Source organism: Pelodiscus sinensis, chromosome 1 (genome assembly GCF_049634645.1).
Source record: "Pelodiscus sinensis isolate JC-2024 chromosome 1, ASM4963464v1, whole genome shotgun sequence".
Classification (NCBI taxonomy): Eukaryota; Metazoa; Chordata; order Testudines; family Trionychidae; genus Pelodiscus; species Pelodiscus sinensis.
In genome coordinates, this window is record NC_134711.1 from 285882801 (window position 1) to 285910394 (window position 27594).

The 27594-nt window shown below is 42.7% G+C and overlaps 1 protein-coding gene across 21 annotated transcripts in view; it reads right to left on the reverse strand.

Annotated features, from left to right (window-relative positions):
- ENOX1 (ecto-NOX disulfide-thiol exchanger 1) overlaps positions 1–27594 on the reverse strand; it is a 562199-nt gene that overhangs the window by 458171 nt on the left and 76434 nt on the right. For 18 of the 21 annotated variants that reach the window (XM_075918965.1, XM_075918981.1, XM_075918972.1 and 15 more), the window contains one exon: positions 2476–2548. The gene's annotated coding sequence lies outside the window, so the exon portion shown is untranslated. Of the gene's footprint in view, positions 1–2475; positions 2549–2960; positions 3059–27594 lie in introns of all 21 variants that reach the window. The other 3 variants (XM_075918967.1, XM_075918977.1, XM_075918975.1) reach the window with 1 other exon arrangement.

Consider the following 27594-nt stretch of genomic DNA (forward strand, 5'->3'; position numbering starts at 1 on the left):
AATTTCAAAAGACTCTGATAATGCATGTCAAGTTTACAGGACTTAGAAAGGTCTAGGTTTAAAGAAAAGTGTCAAGGAACCTTAACAATAGAGACACTCCTGCACCTCTACAACACTTACTAAAACAAACAGCTTTTTAAATACATCTTCTTCCCGACTTACGAACCGGTTACGGACCAAGCAATTGGTCATAACTCGGTTCATTTGTAAGTCGGACCCCATTGAGTTACACACGACCATGCTGTTCGAAAGTGCGGACCATGTTCGTAACTCGGAGTCTGCCATTTACGACAGCTTTGGTCGCAACTCGGGGACTGGCTGTATACATTTATTCAGACTCTTAAATTTTACATTTTTTAATGTTTTTACATATGTTTTCATGGTAAATGTTGCATATCTTGTTTAAATAGATGACTAAGTTTTACTTGCAATTTCTGTCAAGCTCTCTTAAGACAGAAATTGAAATTTAATTAAAATGCACAAAATAGCATTTTAATTAATTAAATTAACTACATTCAGTGTGCTGGATACATAAGGAGAAATGTTTATCAAAACATGATATGTATTTTAAATGGACCTACTTTAAAAAACAGTTTATTTATCTTTCAAAGCCACTATTCTGTAGTTAGTGAATTGAAATGATTGTTTCTGATCACCTTGTGTTTCAAGATTTTAAAATTAGTAGATATCATCTTCTTACAGCTAAATTTTATCCACATATTGGAAGAGGAAAAACAGGCTTTCTTGCTTTTGTCCAAGTCACTGCTGGTTTCTTAACTTTGAAAGAACTAATGACTGACCTGAATCAGTTAAATACAATGAAAAGCACAAAATATTCCCAGTACCTTCAGAAGAGGTTACTGCTGTTCAAAGTCTATTTAACACTTCAACAAAGTGATTTCAAATGACTTCCACAAGTTCAGTGGTTTCTGTTTCTTTAAAATTTGGCACAAAATACGTACTGCTTAATATTATGTTTAATTTAAATCATGTTATTACATTAAAGTAAGTTTAGACCTTAATATAGGCTGTACATTTCAGATTTAGTTGTACGTATTTAATAAACAAAAATATTAAATTTAAATAAACAAATCTAATTTAATTTACATATAAAAATTATTTGTATTTAAAAAATCATATTTTTATCCTTCTGAAAATGTAAATAATGAAACTTCTCCAACTTTTCAAAATATACTAAAATCTACAAATGAAACTTACAAATACATTTCATCAAACATTTTGGGGTGGGCTTCATCACTGCAGAAATCAATCACTATACAACATGCACTGTCCTTGTGTGACTTTTTGTCTGGAAAGTGTTAGTTGAGATAGGCTATGATTTAAGCAGGAGGTTGGACTAGATGATCTCCTGAAGTCTCTTCCAACCATAATTTTCTAAGTTTCTATGACTTACTCTTTATCACATTTTACATTCCAGACTTCTCCCTCATTGTTATCCTGTCCATTGTAAATCATCCTCTGGATGTTCCCTCCTTATTATAGCTAGTACAGATATTCTGTTTCTAGCCTGCTAATCCATTTACCTTCCTTAGCCTGTCCCCCAAAAAATAAGACCTTACCCATGTCCAATTATTCATGTCAAGACCTTAGTTTTATTTTATAAGAACAATCCTTCCTTTCCCATTGTAAATCTTATAAGCTCCTCATACAGATCAAATAAAGCGTTTGTCAAATCCATATATTTGAAAAACCGTTTCCTCTTCAGATATTAAATAGGAAGATTGTCTAATTCTGAAAATCCTTTTGGATGAATAAACTCTTCTACATCTTCTTGTTTCATATTCTTCATCTCCAGTATCAAAGCAACATTTTCAAGTGTCACAAGGTGTGATCCAACTTTTAAGACCTGAGTAATTCGAAATCATCTAATACTTGTTTAATTATATGAATATACATATTTTTGAAACTGCCTACGCATTCCTCACAGGCATTCTGGGAGAAATCAAGGCCACATTAAAGTCAATGGGAGTTTTGTCATTAACTTCAGTGGGGCCAGGATTTCACCCTCTATAGATCCGAATCTACAAACATTTACTCATATGTTTAATGTTATTACCTTGAATAATTCCAGTTGCAATAAACAAGAATACTTGTATAAACCAAGTTAAGTTAGTATTCAGAAGATTGGGGTTAAAATGCAGGACTATATCTTAACTCCACTGCCTAGACACTCATTCACACGCACAACTGCATCTGCTTTTACATTAAACTTGTACAATTTTCTCTCTAAACAACTGTGCACATCTTGCAGATCTTTATTTTCCCATACAAAAACTAAATACATTACTGAAAATTTAGCATCCATACAAAGACCTACCATATTACTCCATTAATGACAAACTGAGATTTTTTTCGGGGCATTTAAGAAGTCCAATATTACAACAAATAATCATAAAAACTTAGATCAATAACCAACTCATTTAAGACCAAATCTGGAGTTATTCTATACAGTACCTGTTTGTAGTATATCTTCACCAAGTTTGTAGAAGCATGTATCCAAAGACTGTTTAAGTTCCGTGACCAAGATCTGCAAAGAAAAACCAAAGACATTGAAAATATCTCACTGAAAGTAAACAGTTTGGACACAAATGCAGAACAAAATCATTCCGATAAACTTTCATTTGGAAATAAGTTTCAAATATTGTCGTATATTGCTATGTGTACAACAATGCATGTTGTGTGAGATAACAATGATGACTAGTAGAATAATCTACTAAGTATTAAATGTAAGACATATACAATATAATAAAGCTTTTTAAGTTTGCTTGTAGGAATTCAAAAATAGTACATGATCGTTTCAGCAAACAGCAAGTTATAGAAGAATACTTTTATTACAACTGTCTGTAATGATAGAACAAAACCAATGCATTCAGTATGTAAAATGGCTAGTGGTATGGCAGAAGATAAAAAGCTATTTAAAAACCTACAAACTGACATACTTTTAAGCCACATTCTGTGTTTTGATTTGCAGCAGAACAGCATCATGAATTGGAGAACTGTGCATCAATCAAGGGCATCGTTTTAGTTGTCATTTTATCTATAAAAAAGGTTTAAAAATGGCAATTTGATTATGGATTCCAAAATCTGGCTCCAAATATTTTTGTCCCTAAAGCAGATACATGTTCAGGCATGTGCCTGTGTATAGCACTTACTCACAATTAGTATCTAGAGTCTCTATACATTCTCCTGGTGATTCTGACCCAGCAATACAGCTATAAGCACTGTGCAGTGCATAATCCATTTGACAAAACAAATTAGTTTTACTATCCAGTTGCTGAAGAAACAAATAAAAGAAAAGACCAAACAGTTAGAAGTGGAAGATGTGGGAGAAAAAAGGAAATAAACAAACAAGAAGACTTAACTGACATGGAAAGAAACAGAAAAAGACAACGCAGAAAAGATTAATACAGGCAGTCCCTGGGTTACGTACAAGATAGGGACTGTACATTTGTTCTTAAGTTGAATTTGTATGTAAGTCGGAACTGGCTTCCAGATTCAGCCACTGCTGAAACTGACCAGCGGCTGACTACAGGAAGCCCGAGGCAGAGTTGCTCTGCCCTGGGCTGCCTGGAATCAGCCGCTGATCAGTTTAAACAGCAGCTGAATCTGGACGCCTAGGACAGAGCAGCTGGGGCGCTGCCGGGTAGGTCACCGCAAGGGCAGCGCTGCGGGGACCAACTGGGCAGCACCCCAGCTGCTCTGCCCCAGGTGTCCCCAAGTCAGCCGCTGCTTAAACTGATCAGCGGCTGACTACAGAAAGCCCGAGGCAGAGTTGCTCCCCCGAGGAGCGGCGCTGCAGGACCAACCCAGCAGCCCCAGCTGCTCTACCCCAAGCAGGAAAAGCCTGGTCTGCTGGGGGGCGCACTAGCTGTGCCCCCCAGCAGACCAGGGAAACCCGGACGGCGGGACCGCGGAGATGCACCGCGGTCCCACCCGCATCCTCCCCAGCTTTGCTCCGTGTCTCCCTGGTCTGCTGGGGGGTCTCCAGGAAGACGAGGAGCAAAGCCACGGAGGGGCTTGGGCAGCGGGGCAGCCCAGGCGCTTCTGGGCTGTCCCGCTGCCAGCTTCCCCCGAGGCTTTGCAAAGCCCAGCCCCTCCGTGGCTTTGCAAAGCCTCGGCGGAAGCCGGCAGCGGGACAGCCCAGAAGCACCTGGGCTGCCCCGCTGCCCGAGCCCCTCCACGGCTTTGCTCCGCGTCTTCCTGGTCTGCAGACAGGGAGACACGGAGCAGCTTTTCTCGCCCCGGAGTACACGGGCAGCAGGACCGCGAGGTCCCGCAGTCCGTGTCCTCCGGGGCGAGAAAAGCCCCATTTGTAACTGCGGATCCGACATAAGTCGGATCCGCATAAGTTGGGGACTGCCTGTAGTTCAAGTGCCACACTGAGGTATAAATGGTCCTTCTTCTGTACCACTATTGACACTGTGGTTGCATATATTTTGCTCTAGATTTTCTGGGGGCGTATCCCAGGGTTCTTAGTGCCTTGCTAAATTAAGCCTCTGTGGGAATGGTTGGTGTATTATGGAAAAACTTGTCTGTCCTTCCTGGGCCTCTGTTCAGAATTGTTCTTAGCTAATGAAATTAGCAATTAGCCTTGACAGTCCCAGGACATTAGAAAAGTAGGTGGGTGTGGTAATATCTTTTATTGGACCAACTTCTGTTGGTGAGAGAGCTTTCAAATTATGCAGAGCTCTTTTTCAGGTCTGGAAAAATACCCCGAGGGTCACAGATAAATGGATAATTTATCACAGGTAGTTAACATATATTCTAAAGTAGCTCATTGACATCTCTACAGTCACAGGACAAAAGGGGAGTTAGTGCATAACCCATTGTTGTAATGAAGCATAAATCCAGTGTCTTTATTAAGATCATGATTTTAATGTCTAACAAAGTTATGAATTTAAGTTCCCAGGCTCATCTTTTGAAAGTATTGTGCAAGTTTCCATTGAGGATGAAAATAAATCAGAGAAAGAGATCACTCTGCAAAAAGTGTTCACCCACAGGAAATAGGGTGTTTTTATTTATTATCATTTCTTATGTGACTTTGTTTGAGAGCACAGTGATTGTCTATTTTGACCCACATAGGGGTTATCGGGACATTCTGTGCTCTGGATCAGTTATGCCACATGTGATAGGCATGTGTAGGGCCCCTGGATTTTGAAAGGCATGTTATGGGGGGAAAGGGTATAGCATTTACTAGAGGCACTTCCAGCTCTTCACACTTCTTTCTGTTCCAGCTGATGCCAAGTCATGGACCCAGCACTATTAGATGAGCTGTTTCTACTTGCAACTGAACTGTTTTTCCAACAGGGTCCAGAAGACCGTGCGTGACATTTTAGCTATATTTCCTGAATGGAAGGTGGTGAGAAGACTGAAGAGAGCTCATTCGTGGCAGAAAGGAGTTATCTGCTGCATGCTGCAATTGTTGTGGTTTCCTATACCTAGACTAGTGCTTCTGGTGTAGGACAACTAGCACAGTGTGGTGGAATCATATTTTCAGGCAAACCTGGAATTACTAGCAGTTGCTTCAGAATTTTCCCATGAAAAACACTGCCTTTGTGGATCTGGAGAGCTTAACTTGACCAACCTTCCAGTGCCAGGATTGCAACTGAAGGAGGCCGTACCAATCCAGCAGCAAATTGTTATTGTCACCTGGAAGCTGGCTACTCAAAATTGCTACAGGTGGGTAGAAAATCAGTTTACTACAAATAAGAAAACTGTCAATTCCCATATGTGGAAATTTCAGGCCAATATGTCTGAAAAAAATAACCAGTCTTCATATTATCATAGGGTGTGTCTAGACTACATGGTCTGTCGACGGAGCCACGTAAATGAGTTTACTAGTCATAGCAAAATGAAGCGGCAATTTACATCAAAATGGCCGCCGCGCTGTGCCGATCAGTTGATTGTCAGCACAGCGCGGTAGTCTAGACGGGGATCAGCCGACCCCAGCACCCTTTGTCCTCAGATCCTGTAAGCCTCACTGCACGAGGCATAAAGGATCTGACGACTAAGGGTTCTGGGGCTGGCTTATCCCTGTCTAGACTACCGCGCTGTGCCGACAATCAGCTGATCGGCACAGCACAGCGGCCATTTTGATGTAAATCGCCTCTTCATTTTGCTATGTCTAGTAAACTCATCTATGTGGCTCCGTCGATGGAGACATATAGTCTAGACACACCTATAGAATACTAGAGCTAGAAGGGACCTTGAAAGGTCATTTAGTCCAGTCAGAGATCATTAAGTTCAGTCATTAAGTCCAGCCAAGATTTATTTTTTTAAAATTAATTCTCTGGATCTTATAGTGGTGAACATTACCTTCAAAATGTGTACTGGATGTAAGACACCACAATAAAGTCAAATAAATCTGCAGACAGCCTGAAACAATAGCTCTGAGGGAGGTGAACCTAAATGGGTGCTAACAATGAAGTTCCATTATGACAATTTAAATATCAACATTATGAACTATTTTGCTGCTGAAATAGTTGCACTACTGAAAGCAATCAAGAAATAAATGGAACAATCATATACGCACAGCACACAGCATCTTATTCCACCCAGATAATTGGTGAGCCTGAAAAGGGCTGCTCTTTCCTGGTACTCTACTGCAAAAGTGACAGAAAACTACATGAAGATTCCATTATTTAGATGCAGAGAACAGCATAAGGAAATAAACTCTTCTTTCTCACCCCAGTTCAATTCTGGATTCTGGTACCAAGTAGAATTTATTTTTGAAGTGGTTATTCATTAGGCTATCCTGAAAAGCACATGCAGATATAAAATGAGCTGGGAAAAGTATTTATTTATAATACTTTTCTTTCTTTAGTGTCACTAACTGCCGTTTTTACAAACAAATCATACCTTTCACAGTTGTCCCTTATTCTGCCAACACCAAAAATCCTCCCACAGTTATTCACATTTGCTTCATAAGGGAGAAGCTTTGGATGTGGTATACTTACATTTTAGTAAGGCATTTGACATGGTCTCGCATTATCTTCTTATCAATAAACTAGGGCAGTACAACATACATGGGGCTATTATAAGGCGGGTGCATAACTGACTGGATAACCGTTCACAGAGAGTAGTTATTAATGGTTCACAATCATGCTGGAAAGGCTTAACAAGTTGGGTTCTGCAAGGGTCTGTTTTGGGACCAGTTCTATTCAATATCTTCATCAATGATTTAGATGATAGAGAGTACAATTATTAAGTTTGCAGATGATAATAAGCTGGTAGGGGCTGCAAGTGCTTTGGAGGTAAGGGTCAAAATTCAAAATGATTTGGACAGACTAGAGAAACGGTCTGAGATAAAAAGGATGAAGTTTAATAAGGACAAATGCAAAGTACTCCACTTACGAAAGACCAGTCAGTTTCACTCATACAGAATGGGAAGTGACTATCTAGGAAGGAGTACTGCTGAAAGAGATTTAGGGGTCATAGTGGGCCAGAAGCTAAATATGAGTCTACAGTGTTACACTGCTGCAGAAAAAGCAAACATGATTCTGGGATGTATTAACAGGAGTGTTGTAAGCAAGACACAAAAAGTCATTCTGCTCTACTCTGCACTGAGTAGGCCTCAATTGGAGTACTGAGTGCAGTTCTGGGCACCACATTTCAAGAAAGATATGGAGCAATTAGAGAAAGTCCAGAGAAGAGCCACAAAAGTGATTAAAGTTTTAGAAAATATGACATATGAGGGAAGACTGAAAGAACTGGGCTTATTTAGTTTAGAAGAGAAAACAGAGAAGGGGCATGATAGCAGTTTTTAAGTATCTGAAAGGGTGTTACAAGAAAGAGAGAGAAAAAATGTTCTCCTTGGCCTCTGAGGAAATTACAAGAAGAAATTGGCTTAAATTGAAGCAAGGGAGGTGTAGGTTGGACATTAGGAAAAAAGTCCTTACTGTCAGGGTGGTGAAACACTGGAATAAAGTTGCCGAGGGAGGTTGTGGAATCTCCATCACTAGAGATATTTAAGAGCAGGTTGAATAGACATCTATCAGGGATGATCTAGACAGTACTTGGTCCTGCCATGAGGGCAGGGGACTGGACTCAATGACCTCTTAAAGGCTCTTCCAGTTCTAATATTCTATGATTCATTGATCAATACTGAGAAACTAAAGGACAAAAGCATGATATAACAGATTGCTCTGTGTAAAGACACAATACAGTGCACACACACACACAAATCATCAAATGCCCGTCAGTAAGTCTTACAAAGTACAGCTTAATGAATGTATGCAAATTGCTGTTATATACAAAATGTCTGGTACCACTTCAACAAGTAATGTGCTTATGAAGAACTCTACAGAGAATGGTAAGACACATCAATCTAATTTGTCTTTGAAATAAAGGGATTTGGTTTCCTCAAGATAATTTCAATTTTTTTTAATGCCTGGTGGAGCGACAGTAAAACATTATATACAATGAAACACTTCAGACTCTGGAAGCCCGGATTATTAAATTGAAAAAAATGCAGCAATAGATATACTGGAAATACACTGTTACATGCTGGTAGACTTCAATCTTTTCCATAGTTGTTTTGACATCTTGGCATTTTTAAAAATCATTTCTTCCAACCCTGCTGTGTACAAACACTCACTATTTTTCACAGTAACCTTAAATAAGCTTTACCAGCATTGAAGTCAGAATTTAAAGTAAGGCTCGGATTCACATTGTATTGGGGTTCTTAACGTTTACACTGACAAGTGCATTAAAAATGGTCAGAAGCCCAATTTGCAATTGCCTTTGTTTCTGAATAGTAGACATTAGAACTGGATAATTTCCCTCCACTCCCCCACCCAAAAACCAGTTCTTTCTGTGAAAAATGGCTTTTCAGTCAACATTTTCCAGATTTGCATAATTAAAAAACAAAACATGAAAAAAACCGGGAAATGTTTTTCATTTTTGAAAACTGAACACTTACTAAAAACTCTCTTTGGAAACCATAATGTATTGGTTTTCAGTGTCAATATTCTGTACCTCCACCCCCCAAAATTGTGGCATATGTTGAGGGGAAAGATTAACTTCTGATGAAAAATAATTACTATTTCTCAACCAGTCCTGCCATCTATGCAACAGAAATGTATACCATATTCTTTACATTTAGCATCTAAATATCAGCAACAGTGATATATCTGAGAAATTAGTATAAAGACCCCAGCATGTCCCCATTGACTATGGTAGCCACCATGAGCACTGTATGCTGAAAGTGGTAGTCTCTCCAGGCCACATCTCTATAGGGAAGAGAAGGTCATCTGGGTAGAACTCTGTTGACTGCAATTGGCCAATAGGCTGCACATGGAATGAAAGGCTAGACTAGGGGGTTTCCACTCACTGCTTCATAATAAGAGTTCTCAAAAGCAAGTTTATCATATTTTTGGGAAAGCAAATAGAAGAGATTGTGACAAAGCTACTGCAGCAGCAACTGAAAGCTACAGGTTTCCTGGATTCTGATTTTAGATTTGTGTATGGGACAGACAAAGCACTTTCTTCTGAGGATTTCGCAGAGTTGGACAAGCCCCAAAGATGACTGTGCCAATTCTTTTAGATGCTGCTTATGAGGGCTGGGAAAACCCAAACATTTGGACAGAGGTTATCATCCTCTACAGAATAATCAAGGCTTTCATATGAAAGAGAAAAGTTTCTACTGCTAGAATTGTGAAGAAAAACCCCCCAATAATAAACAATTGTAAGGTTATGAATATGAGCATCAAGATCAGTACATTATTGGAACTGAAAACAAATAGATTTTGTCTGATACGTGTCTTTACCTAACAATTATCAGGCCATCCTTTACCCATTTCATACTACTGTAGAAGTAATTACCATAGCTTACAGACATAGATTTTACTGATCTCATTAGGAAAAATGACTACATTGGCAGTATTCAATATAAAACTTTTGCATCTCTGAATCAGAGGATCTGGATCAGCAGCAGGAATGAAATAAACTCTTCATAATAGAAAGCTTAGCTTGAAATGGAATATCAAAACATCAGTAGGATCACCTCACTTTCCCAATAAGAAGCATTAATTTGTACAACCTTTGCATTTCTTTTACATTGAATATTCAGGTAGTATGACAGACATAATAGAAAATGACATTTATGTCTCTATAAGTAAACACATACTAGAATGATTTTTTGTAACATTAATCTAAAATTGTTTTTTTAATTATTTACACTATGGAAATCTCAGCTGACAAGCAAGCATTAACTTCTTAAATAATCTGTTAACAAAGGTAGCCGTTATAATACTTAGATCTCATTTCACTTTCAAATACAAATGCTGGTGGCTCCCCTTGGCTTCAGAGAGTCCCATGCACACAAAGCCAAAGTCTAAAATATATATATATATAAAAAAGAATATGCCGAGTTTTCATATGCTATGTACCAGAACACACCTATTTTTTCAGATTTTCCATGCTATTGCCATCTTTCTAACCTAAGCCTGAAGTACACCAAAATTTCCTTTTTTTTTAAACTCTACCCTTCATCTACATCAAGAGGAACAGGTTTATGTTTGATGTAATTAATAAAAACATATTAAGGAAACTCAGTCTCTCCCACCTCCGCTCTTATCCTCTGAACCCAGATAAAATTACACTAATTACCATGAATTAAATGAAACATCCTGACTAGGAAGAGGGAGGAAAAGATAACAGCTAGCAGTCTGTCTTCTTAAAGTTCTTCAAGATGCAATGTCTAATAGACTTTAGAAGAGTCTGTATAGATAACTTCAGCTTCAGTATATCAACATAGCTTCAATAAAATATATTAGCCTGTGCCAAGTATTAGAGGGATAGCCATGTTAGTCTGGATCTGCAAAAGCAACAAGGAGTCCTGTAGGACTTTATAGACTAACAGATAAGTATTGGAGCATAAGTTTTCGTGGGCAAAGACCCACTTCGTCAGATGCATGTAGTGGAAATATCCAGAGGCAGGTATAAATATGCAGGCCAGAATCAGGCTACAGATAACGAGGTTAATTCAATCAGGGAGGATGAGGCCCACTTCTAGCAGCTGACATGGAGGTGTGAATTCCAAGAGAGAAGAAGCTTCTTTTGTAGTTAGGTAGCCATTTACAGTCTTTGTTTAATCCTGAGCTGATGGTGTCAAACTTGCAGATGAACTGTAGCTCAGCATAGTGATAGAAATGTAGCCCTGTTAGTCTGGGGTAGCTGAAGCAAAATGCAGGACAATGTAGCACTTTAAAGACTAACAAGATGGTTTATTAGATGATGAGCTTTTGTGGGCCAGACCCACTTCCTCAGATCAAATAGTGGAAGAAAATAGTCACAACCATATATACCAAAGGATACAATTAAAAAAATGAACACATATGAAAAGGACATGTGATTTGTCCTTTTCATATGTGTTCATTTTTTTTAATTGTATCCTTTGGTATATATGGTTGTGACTATTTTCTTCTACTATTTGATCTGAGGAAGTGGGTCTGGCCCATGAAAGCTCATCATCTAATAAACCATCTTGTTAGTCTTTAAAGTGCTACATTGTCCTGCATTTTGCTGTAGCAGTCTCTGAAGTCTGGTCTTGAAGTTTTTTTGCTGCACGATGGCTACCTTTAGATCTGCTATTGTGTGTCCAGGGAGACTGAAGTGTTCTCTTACAGGTTTTTGTATATTGCCATTCCTAATATCTGATTTGTGTCCATTTATTCTTTTACATAGGGACTGTCCACTTTGGCCGATGTATATAGCAGAGGAGCATTGTTGGTACATGATGGTGTATATTCAATTGGTAGATGTGCAGGTGAATGAACCAGAAATGGTGTGGCTGATCTGGTTAGGTCTTGTGATGGTGTTGCTGGTATAGATATGTAGGCAGAGTTGGTACCGAGGTTTGTTGCATGGATTGGTTCCTGAGTTAGAGTTACTATGGTGCAGTGTATAGTTGCTGGTGAGAATATGCTTCGGGTTGGCGGGTTGTCTGTGGGCGAGGACTGGCCTGCCTCCCACGGCCTGTGAAAGTGAGGGATCATGTCCAAGATGGGTTGTAGATCACTGATGAGGCATTGGAGAGGTTTTAGCTGAGGACTGTAGGTGATGGCCAGTGGGGTTCTGTTGGTTTCTTTCCTGGGCTTGTCCCGCAGCAGGAGGCTTCTGGGTACACATCTGGCTCTGTTAACCTGTTTCCTTACTTCCTCATATGGGTATCGCAGTTTCAAGAATGCTTGGTGAAGATCTTGTAGGTGTTGGTCTCTGTGTGAGGGGTTGGAGCAAATGCGGTTGTACCTCAGTGCTTGCCTGTAGACAATGGATTGTGTGGTGTGTCTGGGATGGAAGCCTCAGAAACAACTCTGACCTTATAATCAAAGAGGCTGATAAAGGAGGTGCTGTTCTCATCATGAACAGGTCTGAGTACCTAAAGGAAGCTGTCAGACAACTCTCCGATACCAAATTCTACAGGTCACTTCCCTCAGATCCCACTGAGGAATACACTAAGAAACTGCACCATGTGTTCTGGACACTCCCCACACAACAGGAACAAATCAACACACCCTTAGAGCCCCGACCAGGGTTATTCTATCTACTACCCAAGATCCACAAACCTGGAAATCCTGGATGCCCCATCATCTCAGGCATTGGCATTCTCACTGAAGGACTGTCTGGATATGTGGACTCTCTATTCAGACCCTACGCCGCCAGCACTCCCAGCTATCTCCGTGACACCACTGATTTCCTGAGAAAACTACAGTCCATTGATGAACTTCCAGAAAACACCATCCTAGCCACCATGGATGTAGATGACTCGCATGACTGGAGCACTGTCATGGAACGGTATAAACTGTTCAGGAAGAACAGGCAGGGGGGAAAAGGAGGAGGAGTGGCACTGTATGTGAGAGAGCAGTATGATTCCTCAGAACTCCAGTATATAGAGGGAGAAAAGCCTATTGAGAGTCTATGGGTCAAGTTTAGAGGTGTAAGCAACAGCAATGATGTTGTGGTTGGTGTTTGCTACAGACCACCGAATCAGGTGGATGAGGTAGATGAGGCTTTCTTTGGACAACTGAGAGAAGTTTCCAGATCACAGGCCCTGGCTCTCATGGGGGAATTTAATCACCCTGACATCTGTTGGCAGACCAATACGGCAGTACACAGACAATCCAGGAAGTTTTTAGAGAATGTTAGGGATAATTTCTTGGTACAAGTACTGCAGGATCCGACCAGAGGCTGTGCACAGCTTGACCTGCTGCTCACAAACAGGGAGGAGCTAATAGGGGAAGTAGAGGTGGGTGACAACCTGGGAAACAGTGATCATGAGAGGGTAGATTTCAGGATCCTGACCAAAGGAAGAAAAGAGAATTGTAAAATACACACCTTGAATTTCAAAAAAGCAGATTTCGACTCCCTCAGAGACCTGATGGGCAGAATCCTCTGGGATACTAACATGAAGGAGAAAGGAGCCCAAGAGAACTGACAGTATTTTAAAGAGGCCTTATTGAAGGCACGTAAAAAACCCATTCCAATGCGTAGCAAGAGAAGTAAATATGGTAGGAGACCAGATTGGCTCACCAGGGAAATCCTTGGTGAACTTAAGCACAAAAAGGGAGCTTACAAAAAGTGGAAACTTGGACAGATGACTAGGGAGGGGTATAAATGTATAGCTCGAGATGCAGGGGAGTTATCAGGAAGGCAAAAGCGCAATTGGAATTGCAACTCACAAGGGATGTGAAGGATAACAAGAATGGTTTCTACAGGCATGTTAGCAAGAAGAAGGTGATCAGAGAGGGTGTGGGGCCCCTACTGGATGAGGGTGGTAACCTAGTGACAGATGATGTAGGGAAAGCTGAAGTACTCAATGCTTTCTTTCCCTCTATCTTCACGGACAAGGTCAGTTCGCAGACTAATGTGCTAAGTGACACACTATGGGACAAATGTGGACAGCCCTTGCTGGGGAAAGAACAGGTTAGGAACTATTTAGAAAAGCTAAACGTACATAAATCCATGGGTCTGGACTTAATACATCCAAGGGTACTGAGGGAGTTGGCAAATGTCATTGAGGAGCCTTTGGCCATTATCTTTGAAAAGTCTTGGAGATCAAGAGAGATCCCGGATGACTGGAAAAAGGCAAATGTAGTGCCCATTTTTAAGAAAGGGAACAAGGACAATCCAAGGAACAATAGGCCGGTCAGTCTTATCTCAGTCCTTGGAAAAATCATGGAGGGAATCCTCAAGGAATCCATTCTGAAGCACTTGGAAGAAAGGAAGGTGATCAGGAATAGTCAGCATGGATTCATGAAGGACAAGTTGTGCCTGACGAATGTGATTAACTTCTATGATGAGGTAACTGGCTCTGTGGATATGGGGAAGTCAGTGGATGTTATATACCTTGACTTTAGCAAGGCTTTTGATATGGTCTCCCACAATATTCTTGCCAGCAAGTTAAGGGAATGTGGATTGGATAAATGGACGGTAAGATGGATAGAAAGCTGGCTGGAAAGTCGGGCCCAGCGGGTAGTGATCAATGGCTCGATGTCAGGATGGTGGTCGATTTCTAGCGGAGTGCCCCAAAGTTCAGTTCTGGGACTGGTTTTGTTCAACATTTTTATTAATAACCAGGATGAGGGGATGGATTTCACCCTCAGCAAGTTTGCAGATGACACTAAGCTAGGGGGAGAGGTAGACACGCTGGAGGGAAGGGAGAGAGTCCAGAGTGACTTAGACAAATTGGATGATTGGGCCTCAAGAAATCTGATGAGGTTCAGCAAGGACAAATGTAGAGTCCTGCACTTGGGACGGAAGAATCCCAAGCATTGTTACAGGCAGGGGACCAACTGGCTAAGTAGCAGTTCTTTAGAAAAGGACCTAGGGGTTACAGTGGATGAGAAGCTGGACATGCGTCAACAGTGTGCCCTTGTAGCCAAGAAGGCTAATGGCATATTAGGTTGCATTAAGAGGAGCACTGCCAATCGATCCAGAGATGTGATTATTCCTCTTTACTCTGCTCTGGTGAGGCCACATCTGGTCTACGTCTACACTGGCATCCCTTCCGGAAAAGGGATGCTAATGTAGCACGTTGGAATAGGCAAATCCGCGGTGGATTTAAATATCCCCCGCGGCATTTGCATTAACATGGCTGCCGCTTTTTTCCGGCTTGGGGAAAAGCCGGAGAAAAGCGCCAGTCTAGACGTTATTCTCTGGAAAATAAAGCCTTTTCTGGAGGATTTCTTATTCCTACTTTCAAGTATTCCTTGAAAGTAGGAATAAGAAATCCTCCGGAAAAGGCTTTATTTTCCAGAGAATAACGTCTAGACTGGCGCTTTTCTCCGGCTTTTCCCCAAGCCGGAAAAAAGCGGCAGCCATGTTAATGCAAATGCCGCGGGGGATATTTAAATCCACCGCGGATTTGCCTATTCCAACGTGCTACATTAGCATCCCTTTTCCGGAAAGGGGTGCCAATGTAGACACAGCCCTGGAGTATTGTGTCCAGTTCTGGGTCCCCAATTACAGAAAGGATGTGGATGCATTGGATAGGTTCCAGCGGAGGGCGACCAAAATGATTAGGGGGCTGGAGCATATGACCTATGAGGAGTGGCTGAGGGAATTGGGTCTATTTAGTCTGCAGAAGAGAAGAGTGAGGGGGGATTTGATAGCAGCCTTCAGCTTCCTGAAGGGAGGTTCCAAAGAGGTTGGAGAAAGGCTGTTCACAGTAGTGATGGATGGCAGAACAAGGAACAATGGTCTCAAGTTGTGGTGGGAGAGGTCCAGGTTAGATATTAGGAAAAACTATTTTACTAGGAGGGTGGTGAAGTACTGGAATGGGTTACCTAGGGAAGAAGTGGAGTCTCCATCGCTAGAGGTGTTTAAGTTCCAGCTTGACAAAGCCCTGGCTGGGTTGATTTAGTTGGGGTTAGTCCTGCCGTGGGCATGGGGCTGGACTTGATGGCCTTCTAAGGTCTCTTCCAGCTCTATGATTCTATGATAGTAACACAGAGCCAAATTTAGATGTTAAATAAGAAGGTGTAAATTAGAACCCCTAACAGAGACACCCACAGACCCGCTTAAAGGAGAAACCATACAAATACAGTTATGGGATGCATTAGCTTCTGTAGCTAGATGAGAAATATAACCTTCTACTCCCCAGTGGGATGTAAGCAACTAGTCGAGTAGTGACTCGACTAGTCACTCCCCCCTGTTTGCTGCCTCTTTCAGTGGCAGCAAGGTGGGGAGAAGCAGGAGCCAGTCCTGGGGAAGCTGGCTTAAAAGCCGGTTCCTCCCAGCACCATCTCTGTGGGGGACAGGGGAGGCAGAGGCGTAGCAGGGGACCAGGCACAAGCTGGGAATCAGCTGACTCCAGACTCATGCCTAATCCCAGGCACTGCGCCTGTTTTTAAAAATTTATTAAGAGCCAACAGGTTCTTAATACATTTAAAAAGGAGAAGCGCACCTAGGGGGGACCAGGTGCGAGCCAGGAATCAGCTGTCCCAGCCCGTGCCTGGTCCCCCATACTACACTTCAGCCTTTTAAATGTATTAAGATCACGCTGTCTCTTAATACATTTAAAAGGCAGAGGCACAGCGAGGTTAGCTCCTGGGGCTGGGAACTACTTCCGCCACAGCTCTGCAGTCTCCCCTGCTTATCGACTAATTGATGGAAATTCCAATGACTAGTCAATTAGTTGATTAAATGTAATTTAACATCCCTACTCCTTGGTTCCTCCCTTTCCCCTTCCTCCCTTATTTCTTTCCTGCCAGCCTTATGTATCACCTTGGCTAATGAGACCATCAGCAGTTCCCCATTTGCCTCTTAGGTAGCCCAATTACCCTTTCCTGATGGATCCGGCTTGACAGGGCTCTGGCTCAGGCTTCCTAGCCAGCAGCCTGTTACAGGCAGGATTTTCTGGAAGATGGCTTCTCTTAAAAAACATTGCTTGAGGATTCATTTGAACAGTCACTGAAAGGGTATGTCTACACTAATTCGAATTAGCGCATCTAGACTTAAAAACTAGTTAGAATTAGCGCTTTGCTAATTCGAACTAGCATGTCCACACTGAGTGGACTCTGAACCGAGGTTAAGGATGGCCGGAAGCAGTGCCGGCAGGGCATCAGATGAGGACTTAGAGCATGGAGCTGCTGTCTCAGGCTAGCCGAGGGCTGTGCTTAAAGGGACCCGACCCCCACCCCAGACAGACAGTTCTCAGGGGTTCCCCGCTTGCAAAGCAGTCCTGGCTTGGAGTGCCCTGAGTGCCCACACTGGGCACATCACAGCACTCGGCCATCAGCCCGGCTGCACTTGACGCAGGCTGCCATCCAGAGGGGGGGGGGGGGTCAATCAAGGGGCTTCAGGAGAGCTTCCACCCCGAGGAGCCCACAGAGCCAGCCCAGTCATCCCCATCAGGGGCTTGTACCCCATTCCTCCCTCACCTCCTTCCACTTACCCCTCCCTAGCCCCCCTTCCTGATGTACAAAATAAAGGACACGTGTGTTCAAAAATAGAATCTCTCTTTATTGAACAAAACTCGGGGAGACTGGGAAAAGGAGGTGGGAGAGGGGAAGAGAGAGGCTGGGAGAGGGGAGGGCAACTAAAATGATCAGGGGTTTGGAAGAGGTCCCATATGAAGAGAGGCTAAAGAGACTGGGACTTCTCAGCTTAGAAAAGAGGAGACTGAGGGGGGATTTGATAGAGGTCTATAAAAGCATGAGTGGTGTGGAGAGGGCGCATAAAGAAAAGTTCTTCATTAGTTCCCATAATAGAAGGACTAGAGGACACCAAATTAAATGAATGGGTAGCAGGCTTCAAACTAATAACAGAAAGTTGTTCTTCACAAAGCAAATAGTCTACCTGTGGAACTCCTTGCTGCACGAGGCTGTGAAGGCTAGAATTATAACAGAGTTTAAAGAGAAGTTAGATAAAGTCATGGAGGTTGGGTCCATGGACCGGTATTAGCCAGGGAGTAGAAATGGTGTCCCTGGCCTCTGTTTGTGGAAGGCTGGAGAAGGATGGCACGAGACAAATGGCTTGGTCATTGTCTTCAGTCCGTCCCCTCCAGGATAGCTGGTGTTGGCTGCTGTTGGCAGACAGGTTACTGGGCTAGATGGACCTTTGGTCTGACCCAGTACGGCCGTTCTAAGCTCAGGGTCGGGGGTCTCACTGGACCACCTTGATTTTCATGCAAACCTGCTCCTGCGTGGCCAGGCTGGAAGCTATCCTGCCCTAGACGGCCACTTTCCTGTGCCTAGTGCGGAGGTCATGGATGAGGTCCACATTGTCTGCACTAGACCAGGCGGGTGCCCGCCTCGTGCGGCCTCGGGCAGGCTCCTGGGAGCCGCCAGCCTGGTCCCGGGAAGAGGCGGAGGGCTGGGTGGCAGCGGGTAGCTGGTTCGTGCCGTGCCAGGTGCAGGGTCTGCTGGCTGGGTGCTGGAAGGCTTGCACCTGGCACAGGCACTGTAGCCAGCCCGTGCCCCTTTAAGGGCTCCGGGGCTGGGAGGGGGGCAGAAGAGTTTCCCTGCTGGTGCCCAGAGTGGCCACCAGGGAAAGCTGGGGAGGGCTAGCCTCCCACTAGTTCGAATTAAGTGGCTACACAGCCCTTAATTCAAACTAGTTAATTCGAACTAGGCGTTAGTCCTCGTAGAATGAGGTTTACCTAGTTCGAATTAAGTGCTCCGCTAGTTCGAATTAAGTTCCAACTAGCAGTTTGCCTGTGTAGCACCTATCAAAGTTAATTCGAACTAACATCTGTTAGTTCGAATTAACTTTGTAGTGTAGACATACCCAAAGAGTGTCTCTTCTTGAAGACAGGAAGTAGAAATTGAAAACATGGCTCAGAGAAAGCATTATTCCTTGTTCTGAGCCACTATGTTCTAATGCATAGAAACAAACACCTGGCACACCCGCTTCTGAGGAATAAGAGGCTATAAGAGCAATGTGCCCTTCAAAATGGATTGGGATTGGGAGGCATAATGGATTCTGTTGCTGTGTTGAAATACACTCTGAGAAAACCATAGAAATATTTGAGGAGTGCAAACATGTCTTTGAGAGTCCAGTTTATCTTCTTTTCTTGAGTATTCCTGAAGGACACTACTCTGGTGGTATGTTTCTTTTTAGTAACGCAAAATAGCTTCTGAGAGTTATGGAGAGCAAGAATATATGACCTGGTGCTCCAGATGAAGTGTTGAGATGTACCAAACAGTGGACAAGCAAGGTACTTTCTCATATTTTCCAAGAAAAAGCAACATTTAATGGGCTTGGAAGGATAATCCTTTCATGCTCTGTATGTGAAGTAAAATATTTCAATCCTCTAGTTTACTCAACTTTTCAACGTCTGATATGTTTCAGTGAGATTAATCTCATTCTCTGTATAGTCAGCAACAGTGAATTCAGAATAATGTCTCATCTCTCCAGATCAGATTGCTGGAACTAACTTTGTTAAGGTGTCCTCTTCTCAAATGAATTATCCTCACAAAACTGGATGGAAGACTGACTAATCCCATGGCCTGCCTCTAAGTCTGTTCTACTTTTAATAGGAAGAAAGAGATGAGGCATATGTGAGAGTGACTTCTAGTCCCTGCATGCATAGTTTTAAATGGCAGGACAGGCCATCTTACAACACCGAAACTTCAATTGCTATTTTCACAGTTTCTCATCCTCGGGTAAAATACCCTTCTCTTCTTCAGCACCCAGGAATGGGAAAATGGGATAATCTGCATTGTCTTTGCCCCAGATGCTGTCACTAGTGAGAGCAGAAATTGGGGGCCTCACAATGGGGCCAGGTAGCTGAGGGAGAAATTAAAGGACCACCAATTCTTCCTCTTTTGTAGCAAATGATCCCTATGGTGGTAGAAATCAACTGGAACACAGAGTCCGGATGCTTCCTTGCCTTTCAACTTGTATCCACAACAACAGAAATGAGGTTTACTGAGGAAAAAAGGAAACACATCACTGCAGTCTACTTCCCTACCTACCTACCTCAGCTACAGAGAGGAAACTGGAGCTTTGAAGAGGAACAGGAGCAATGAACCAATGAGATGGGCCCAAAAAGACTAGTCAATGATTGACTTGGTCAGCTAATAAAAGGGAAGGAGTAGGACCTACGTGTTGCAAGTTGTTATTCCTTGGGTGTAAGAATGAATCTGTTGGGAAGCCAGAAATATTGACAAATACTTTGTCAAGGAAAGAGTTATTACCAAATAGATTTGTGGCAGAATCAGACAAGTGAAGAGATACTAAAGCAATGTCAGGACAGTCAAGTTCTCAAGAAACCTTTGTCAGGTTAAAAAGCCTTGTGGCGGATGAAGTAGAAGTGATATTTCTCAACTTTAGTAAGGCTATCGATATGATCTCACGTGACCTTCTCATGAACAATCTAGAGAAATAGCCTAGACAAATAAACTGTAAAGTTGATGCACACATAGTTTTAAAAAACCCACTCTCAGAGTAGTTATCAATGCTCCACAGTCATGCTAGCAGTGCATACAAGTGGGATCAGTCTTGGTCTAGTTTTGTTCAATATATTCATACATTATTTGGATAATAGCACAGAGAGTACATGTAAAAAGGTTATGGACAACAAGTTTGGAGGGGTTACAATTTGGAGGATGGTATTAAAATTCAAAATGATCATGACAAACTGGAGAAATGGTCTGAAATAAACAGGATGAAATCTAATACTGAAAAATACAAAGAACTACGCTTTGGAAAGAATAACCATTTGCATAAATCCAAAATGGGAAATGACTGTCTAGGGAAGAGTATAGCAGAAAAGGATCTAGGGGTCACAGTGGATCACAACTTAAATACAATGCAACAATGTAATACTTGTGCAAAAAAAGTGAACACCAATCTGGGTTGCATTAGCTGAAGTATTGTAAGCAAGACACAAGTAGTAATTGTTCCACTCTCCACTAATAAAGCCCCAGCTGATGTACTCTGTCCAGTTCTGGGCACCACACTTTGGGAAAGATGTTGACAACATAGGGTGTGTCTAGACTACATGCCTCCTTCGACGGAGGCATGTAGATTAGCCAGATCGGAAGAGGGAAATGAAGCCGCGATTAAAATAATCGCGGCTTCATTTAAATTTAAATGGCTGCCCCGATCTGCCGATCAGCTGTTTGTCGGCAGATCGGGGGAGTCTGGACGCGATGCCCCAACAAAGAAGCCTTTCTTCATCGACACAGGTAAGCCTCGTGAAACCAGGCTTACCTGTGTCGATGAAGAAAGGCTTCTTTGTCGGGGCATCGCGTCCAGACTCCCCCGATCTGCCGACAAACAGCTGATCGGCAGATCGGGGCAGCCATTTAAATTTAAATGAAGCCGCGATTATTTTAATCGCGGCTTCATTTCCCTCTTCCGATCTGGCTAATCTACATGCCTCCATCGAAGGAGGCATGTAGTCTAGACACACCCATAGAGAAAATCTAGAATAGAGAAAAAAAAACCTATGAGTAAAGAGTGAACAAAAGTAGAGAAGACTGGAATGGGAACATGATAATCTTCAACTACAGGCAGTCCCCGGGTTACGTACAAGATAGGGACTGTAGGTTTGTTCTTAAGTTGAATCTGTATGTAAGTCGGAACTGGCGTCCAGATTCAGCCGCTGCTGAAACTGATCAGTTTCAACAGCGGCTGAATCTGGACGCCAGTTCTGACTTACATACAGATTCAACTTAAGAACCCCAGGCATCCCCAAGTCAGCTGCTGCTGAAACTGATCAGCGGCTGATTCCAGGAAGCCCGGGGCAGAGGCTTCCTGTAGTCAGCCACTGGTCAGTTTCAGCAGCGGCTGACTTGGGGATGCCTGGGGCAGAGCAACTGGGGTGCTGCTGGGTTGGTCCAGTAGCGCCGCTCCTCGGCGCTACTGGACCAACCCAGCAGCACCCCAGCTGCTCTGCCCCATGCGTCCTGATTCAGCTGCTGCTGAAACTGACCAGCAGTGGCTGAATCAGGACGTCTGGGGCACAGCAGCTGGGGTGCTGCCGGGTTGGTCCAGTAGCACCCAGAGCGGCACTATAGGACCAACCGGCAGCGCCCCAGCTGCTGTACCACAGGCATCCAGAGCAAAGCCGCAGAGCACAGGGGCAGTGGGACAGCCCAGACGCATTGTGGATGTCCTGCTGCCCCCGGGCTCCGCGGCTTTGCTCTGCTTTGCTCCCCGTCTCCCTGGTCTCTCGGGGGGGGGGGGGGTTTGCAGCTAGTGCCCCCCCCCCCCCAGCAGATCAGGCTTTTCTTGCCTACCCCTGGGGTAGAGCAGCTGGGGGCTGCCGGGTTGGTCCCGCAGCACCGCTCCGGACCAACCCGGCAGCACCCCAGCTGTTCTGCCCCAGGCGTCCTGATTCAGCCGCTGCTAGTCAGTTTAAGCAGCGGCTGAATCAGGACGCCTGGGGCAGAGCAGCTGGGGTGCTGCTGGGTTGCTCCAGTAGTGCCGAGGAGCCGCGCTACTGGAGCAACCCAGCAGCACCCCATCTGCTCTGCCCCAGGCGTCCCCAAGTCAGCCATTGCTGAAACTGACCAGCGGCTGACTACAGGAAGCCCGAGGCAGAGTTGCTCTGCCCCAGGCTTCCTGGAATCAACCGCTGATCAGTTTCAGCAGCAGCTGACTTGGGGACACCTGGGTTTCTTAAGTTGAACCTGTATGTAAGTCAGAATTGGCATCTAGATTCAGCCGCGGTTGAAACTGATCAGTTTCAGCAGCGGCTGACGCCAGTTCCGACTTACATACAGATTCAACTTAAGAACAAACCTACAGTCCCTATCTTGTACGTAACCCAGGGACTGCCTGTACTCATGAAAAGAGAGTGATAATACACAGGAACCTAGAGAAATTTAAAGCTTTAGTCTCCTCCCAATTATAGTGGTATAAATTAGAACTACAGTGAAATCAGTGGAATCACAAAGGTGTCAACCCGATGTGAGGAAGGATAATCAGGCCTGTAAAAAGAGACAACAGTTTGGAGATCTATAAACCAATATACCTGGGGAAAATAATTCTAAACACAAATTTTTAACAGGGAAAACAATATGATGTTGTATTCCTAACAAGTACTTAAGGATGCTCATGGATATGAGGAGCTAGCAATATAATAAGGTGTTTTGGGGCTGCACAGGCAAATATTAGGAAATAAAATGGATAATACTAAACTTTATTGCTTGTAAAACACTTTTCAAACTGCTGATCTCAACATGCTTTACAAAGGTGGGCAAGTGTGATTTCCCACTGAAGGAATTCATATGAAGGAAACCAGTGGTCTCTGTGAGCTGGTTGCTACAGCAGCCACCCAGCTGATTAGCAGAGTGCCCAAAGCCGGCAACATGTGTCTATTGGTGGTGGGCAACTGCACGTGCCTTGGTGCACATACGAAAATTTATTCCACACTTGGATGGAAAAAATTAGAGGAAACATTGAAGGAAACCTAAGTGATTTATTCAAGGTCAGTTGCAGAAACAGAACCATAGTCTCTGCCACTGGCCCACACTGCTTCCCTGGTTTCATATCACAGAACACTGTAACAGCTTATATTTTGTACAGCCTATATTTTGAGACTGCACCTGTTACTTGGAGTAGGGGTGTATTCCAAAACAAGAATATAGTCACATGAAGAGCCCTGAAGTAAGTAACAAGTTGAATCTTGGAACTAGGCAAACCTCCCATTTGACAATGTAAAATTGAAATATTCGAGATTTGGCTCAGTAGTAATAAATGGGATTGATAATACAAGAGATCTGATTTACGAGATTAAGATCATTATGTTTAACTTGACTAAACCACAATTAAAAGAGAGCTGACAATCATATACAATTATATCAGAAAGACGCACAGGAGGAAGGAGAGGATTTTTTTTAAAAAAACAGGGTTTCCTAGGAAAATATAAATAGGAGAAATGAGAATACATTATGCAAAGAATAATTAAGTTGAAAGGAAAAATTTCCCTACAATGAAGCATATTCCATTTGTAGAATAATCTTCTACGGAAAATGGCCTAAGTCCAATCACTTGATTCATTTAACGCTACACTGGCTGAAGATCCATAGGGAACAATCCTGCATTAGCTAAAAGATGGACTAGATGATTCAACAGCTCTTTTTCATTTTAAAATTCCTATTATTCCATTGTATGAAATAAAGGAGTGTGTGGAAGAAACAAGTTTAGAAGCAACTGCACACTTGTGTACCACAGGTACTGCATAGTGCAATAAGTGTGTTTTGTGATAGGAAAGAAGCATCAAATCTCCCTTTAGAAATATAGGTAACAGTTATACCTAAGAACAGGAGTGCAAAAACACAGATTTATTGTTCCTTCCTCCCTCAACTCCCTCCAACTCAACAAAGTAATATTACAAGAAAAAATCGACCTTGTGATCTATTGATCTTGATTTTTGCTGTGCTAGCGATTCGTAATTGGTTTAAGCTTTACCAGTCTTAGGTGCCAATTGATGTCAAGCAATACATCTGTTAAGTACATCTAACCATGCTACATTTGAAGAGGGGGAAAAAACAGAGTATTTTCAATACAATATAAAATACAAAAGCTAATTGTATTAAATTTTAATCCTATATGAAAGCTCATATAAATTCTGAAGAGGCTTGTAGATTAATTTTATAGTTTAAAAAGAAACCTGAGGGAATCACAGACTTTATGTACTTAGTGCTTTTGGTCTGTTACGCTGCAGTCCTGGAGGAGTCTCCTCAAAGAATCACCATTCTGTTCAAAGGATCATGTTTCCCTTAGCAGGAAATATTAGCGGTTCTCAATAACTCACACGTACAAATATTAAGGAATGTGCTTCCAAGTGTAACTGTAGCCTCCTACCAATCCACTGTAATCCCACTTTTCCCATAACACTCTGACTTTTTAATGCAGAGCAAGTTTCTTCCCCAAGATGAACAAGCTGCATTTTCAAAGAATCCATTTAAGATGCAATAGCAAAAGACATTTTCATAAAAGCAATGTAAGAAATGCAATGGAAGATGTGGACTATATCAGCATGCTGTTTTGTGCCTGAAGCGTTCAATTAACATAAAACAGAACATGCAGAATTTCTGATTTTCAAAACATTAATGGAAATCTATGCCTGCACCACTGGACACTGATCGATGCCTCCTTGATCCTCTCCCCTCTTATTTGTTCAAGTTTTGTGTGAGGCAAATAGGCTATGCCAGATCCTTTCCCTCCCCTCACTCCTCTTCAGCCTCTGGATTTTGCTAACCAAAACAAAAGTAATTTATCACGGGCTACGACTTCACTTGCACACGCACGTGCACATGCACGTGCACACACACACACACACACACACACACACACACACACACATAGATACTAAGACTAAAACGTTAAATTAAATTACCAGAATTTTATCCTTCAAAATCACCTTTCATGCTTATCTCCAAGATAGCTATGGTGAAGAAAAGAACTGAAGGTCAGACCATATTCCATTCCTATGCTGTTCCATAAGGGGATGTGTTTCAAGGTAACAGCACAAGGAAACTCCCCAACCTCGTAGAAACTAGGCAAAGTTCTTATCTACCCCATACTGGTGTTCAGATACTACACTGATTGCTGCCAACCTAAGAAGCTAGACAGCTGCATAGACAGGAGTGAAGCCAGCGCCACTGCTGGGGACAGCTTTTCTAAAGTGAGCAGGAATGAGCAAAACAGGACAGACCCAACAGTAGGTCTATGTTGCATCGTGACGGAGTGGCTGTATGCACATCCTGTGATCCCCAAAGCTCTGGAAAGCATTGTACCTGCAGCAGGAACAGTACTTCAACAGTGCCTCTAACACATGACTGTGCCAAGGAGACACCACAATCTTTACATCTATACCAGATTTGTAGGGTAAAACCTGCTCTCTCTCATCTCTCCTGTCTATTGCACTGCTCACAGCAACAAGCAAGATCCTTGGGACTCACTGGCACAATGGAACTCTTCAATCAGGGTAAAGCTCATCTGTGTGGGAGAAGGAACTTCCCTTGGGGCTGATCTGAAACGGATGGCATGAAATCCCCCAGGAAATAAGGACTATCAGAAACCTGACCACCATCCACCCCAAGTACAAGGTGCATGTCTTGAACCTGCACCCTCTAACATATAGTAATATTATATAGAAAAAACAAACAAAAAAAATCCTACAGAACACACTCAAACAAACCAAAACACTTCACTATGCAAACTTCTCCCCCTGGGGATATGAAGATAGAACAAACAACATATGACAGATGTTAGTCATGTCACCGGAGGCACTACTGGAAGGTGCTAAGATACTGTGGTGATGAACGCAGTATAAGCACCCATGCAGAATAGAATAAATATCTGGTATCTTTTTCATATGTATCTGAACTGTGAGTGTATGTATATTTGATGCTCCCTCTTTAACAGCATTGTTATCTGTAGATTAAACACTGCTGAAGTACCTTCTTTTTCATTTTATGTGTAGAACCAAATTCTACAATCTTTATCCAGGCAAATCCTTCATTAAAATGTCAGTAGGAAGCCTATTTTAATTAACGGACTCCAGAAGGGCCATGGGATTTGATCCAGTATTCCATCTCAGTTTATTTTTCCCCAATTTCCTTTTTAACTATTCAAGTTTTAAAATAAAACAGCTTTTGCTATTTCCAATCTATTTTCAATAGACTAATCTAATAACTGGAAATTACAATTCCCATCAACCTTTTCCCCAAATGATCTAGGCAGGGAGAGTTGATGATTGGGGAGAAGGTGGATCTGTGCAGGCACATCCCCTTCCCCTAGCCAGGAGGGCAGAAATGCTATGAAAGACCCTGACCCAGAAAGTAACTCAGCCTTTGGGGAAACAGCAGCGGCAGGGAAGCCAGAAGCAACTGAATGCAGGGAAATTTCCCAGAGATCCATGTGTAGAGTATGCTACAACAGAAGCCAGGAAACCACATGTTAAACAGGGTATGATTGCTGGACATTGGAAGACAGTTCAGGTGTGTGGAACTTGAGAGGAAGCTGCAGAGACCTATGCAAATGCCTGACACACCACAATCTGACCAACATGACACAGCACTAGAGCCCTGCCTGGATACAAAATTGGTATCTGCATGCGCAACTGCAAAAACAATATGTGGATATCCGCATCCATATCTGCGCATGCAGATACCCATGGATATAGAGCGGATATATATTTGCAGGATTCTAAATACAAAATTTGTATCCCCATCTACACCCGTATCTGCAAAAATAAACCATGGGTATCCTTATCCACATTCATGGATGCGGATACCTGCAGATATAAAGTGGACATCCATAGATTTGCAGGGCTTTGCACTCCATTACCCGAGCCTGACCTGGAAATCTGCAAGCTCTTAGGTGATTTGAATAAAGAACAGGACTAGGCTTCCCCCGCAAGAGCCAAACAGGAACCACTACTGAGCTGTTCTCTGTTTAAGCCACCTACCTACAGCATTCACAACTTTCCCTTTCTTGTCAGCCTTAGTAAAATGCTCCTCTCTAGCTACATGTTTAGGGGAGAAGAGTGGGACTCACCAAGGCTCATTCCTAAAAGGGCCCAGCTGCTGAAGCAACTTCAGCACTTGCCTCTGAGCTGTGTGACACCTCGTGCTTAATTAGTATCCTAAAGATTTGGTATACACAGCA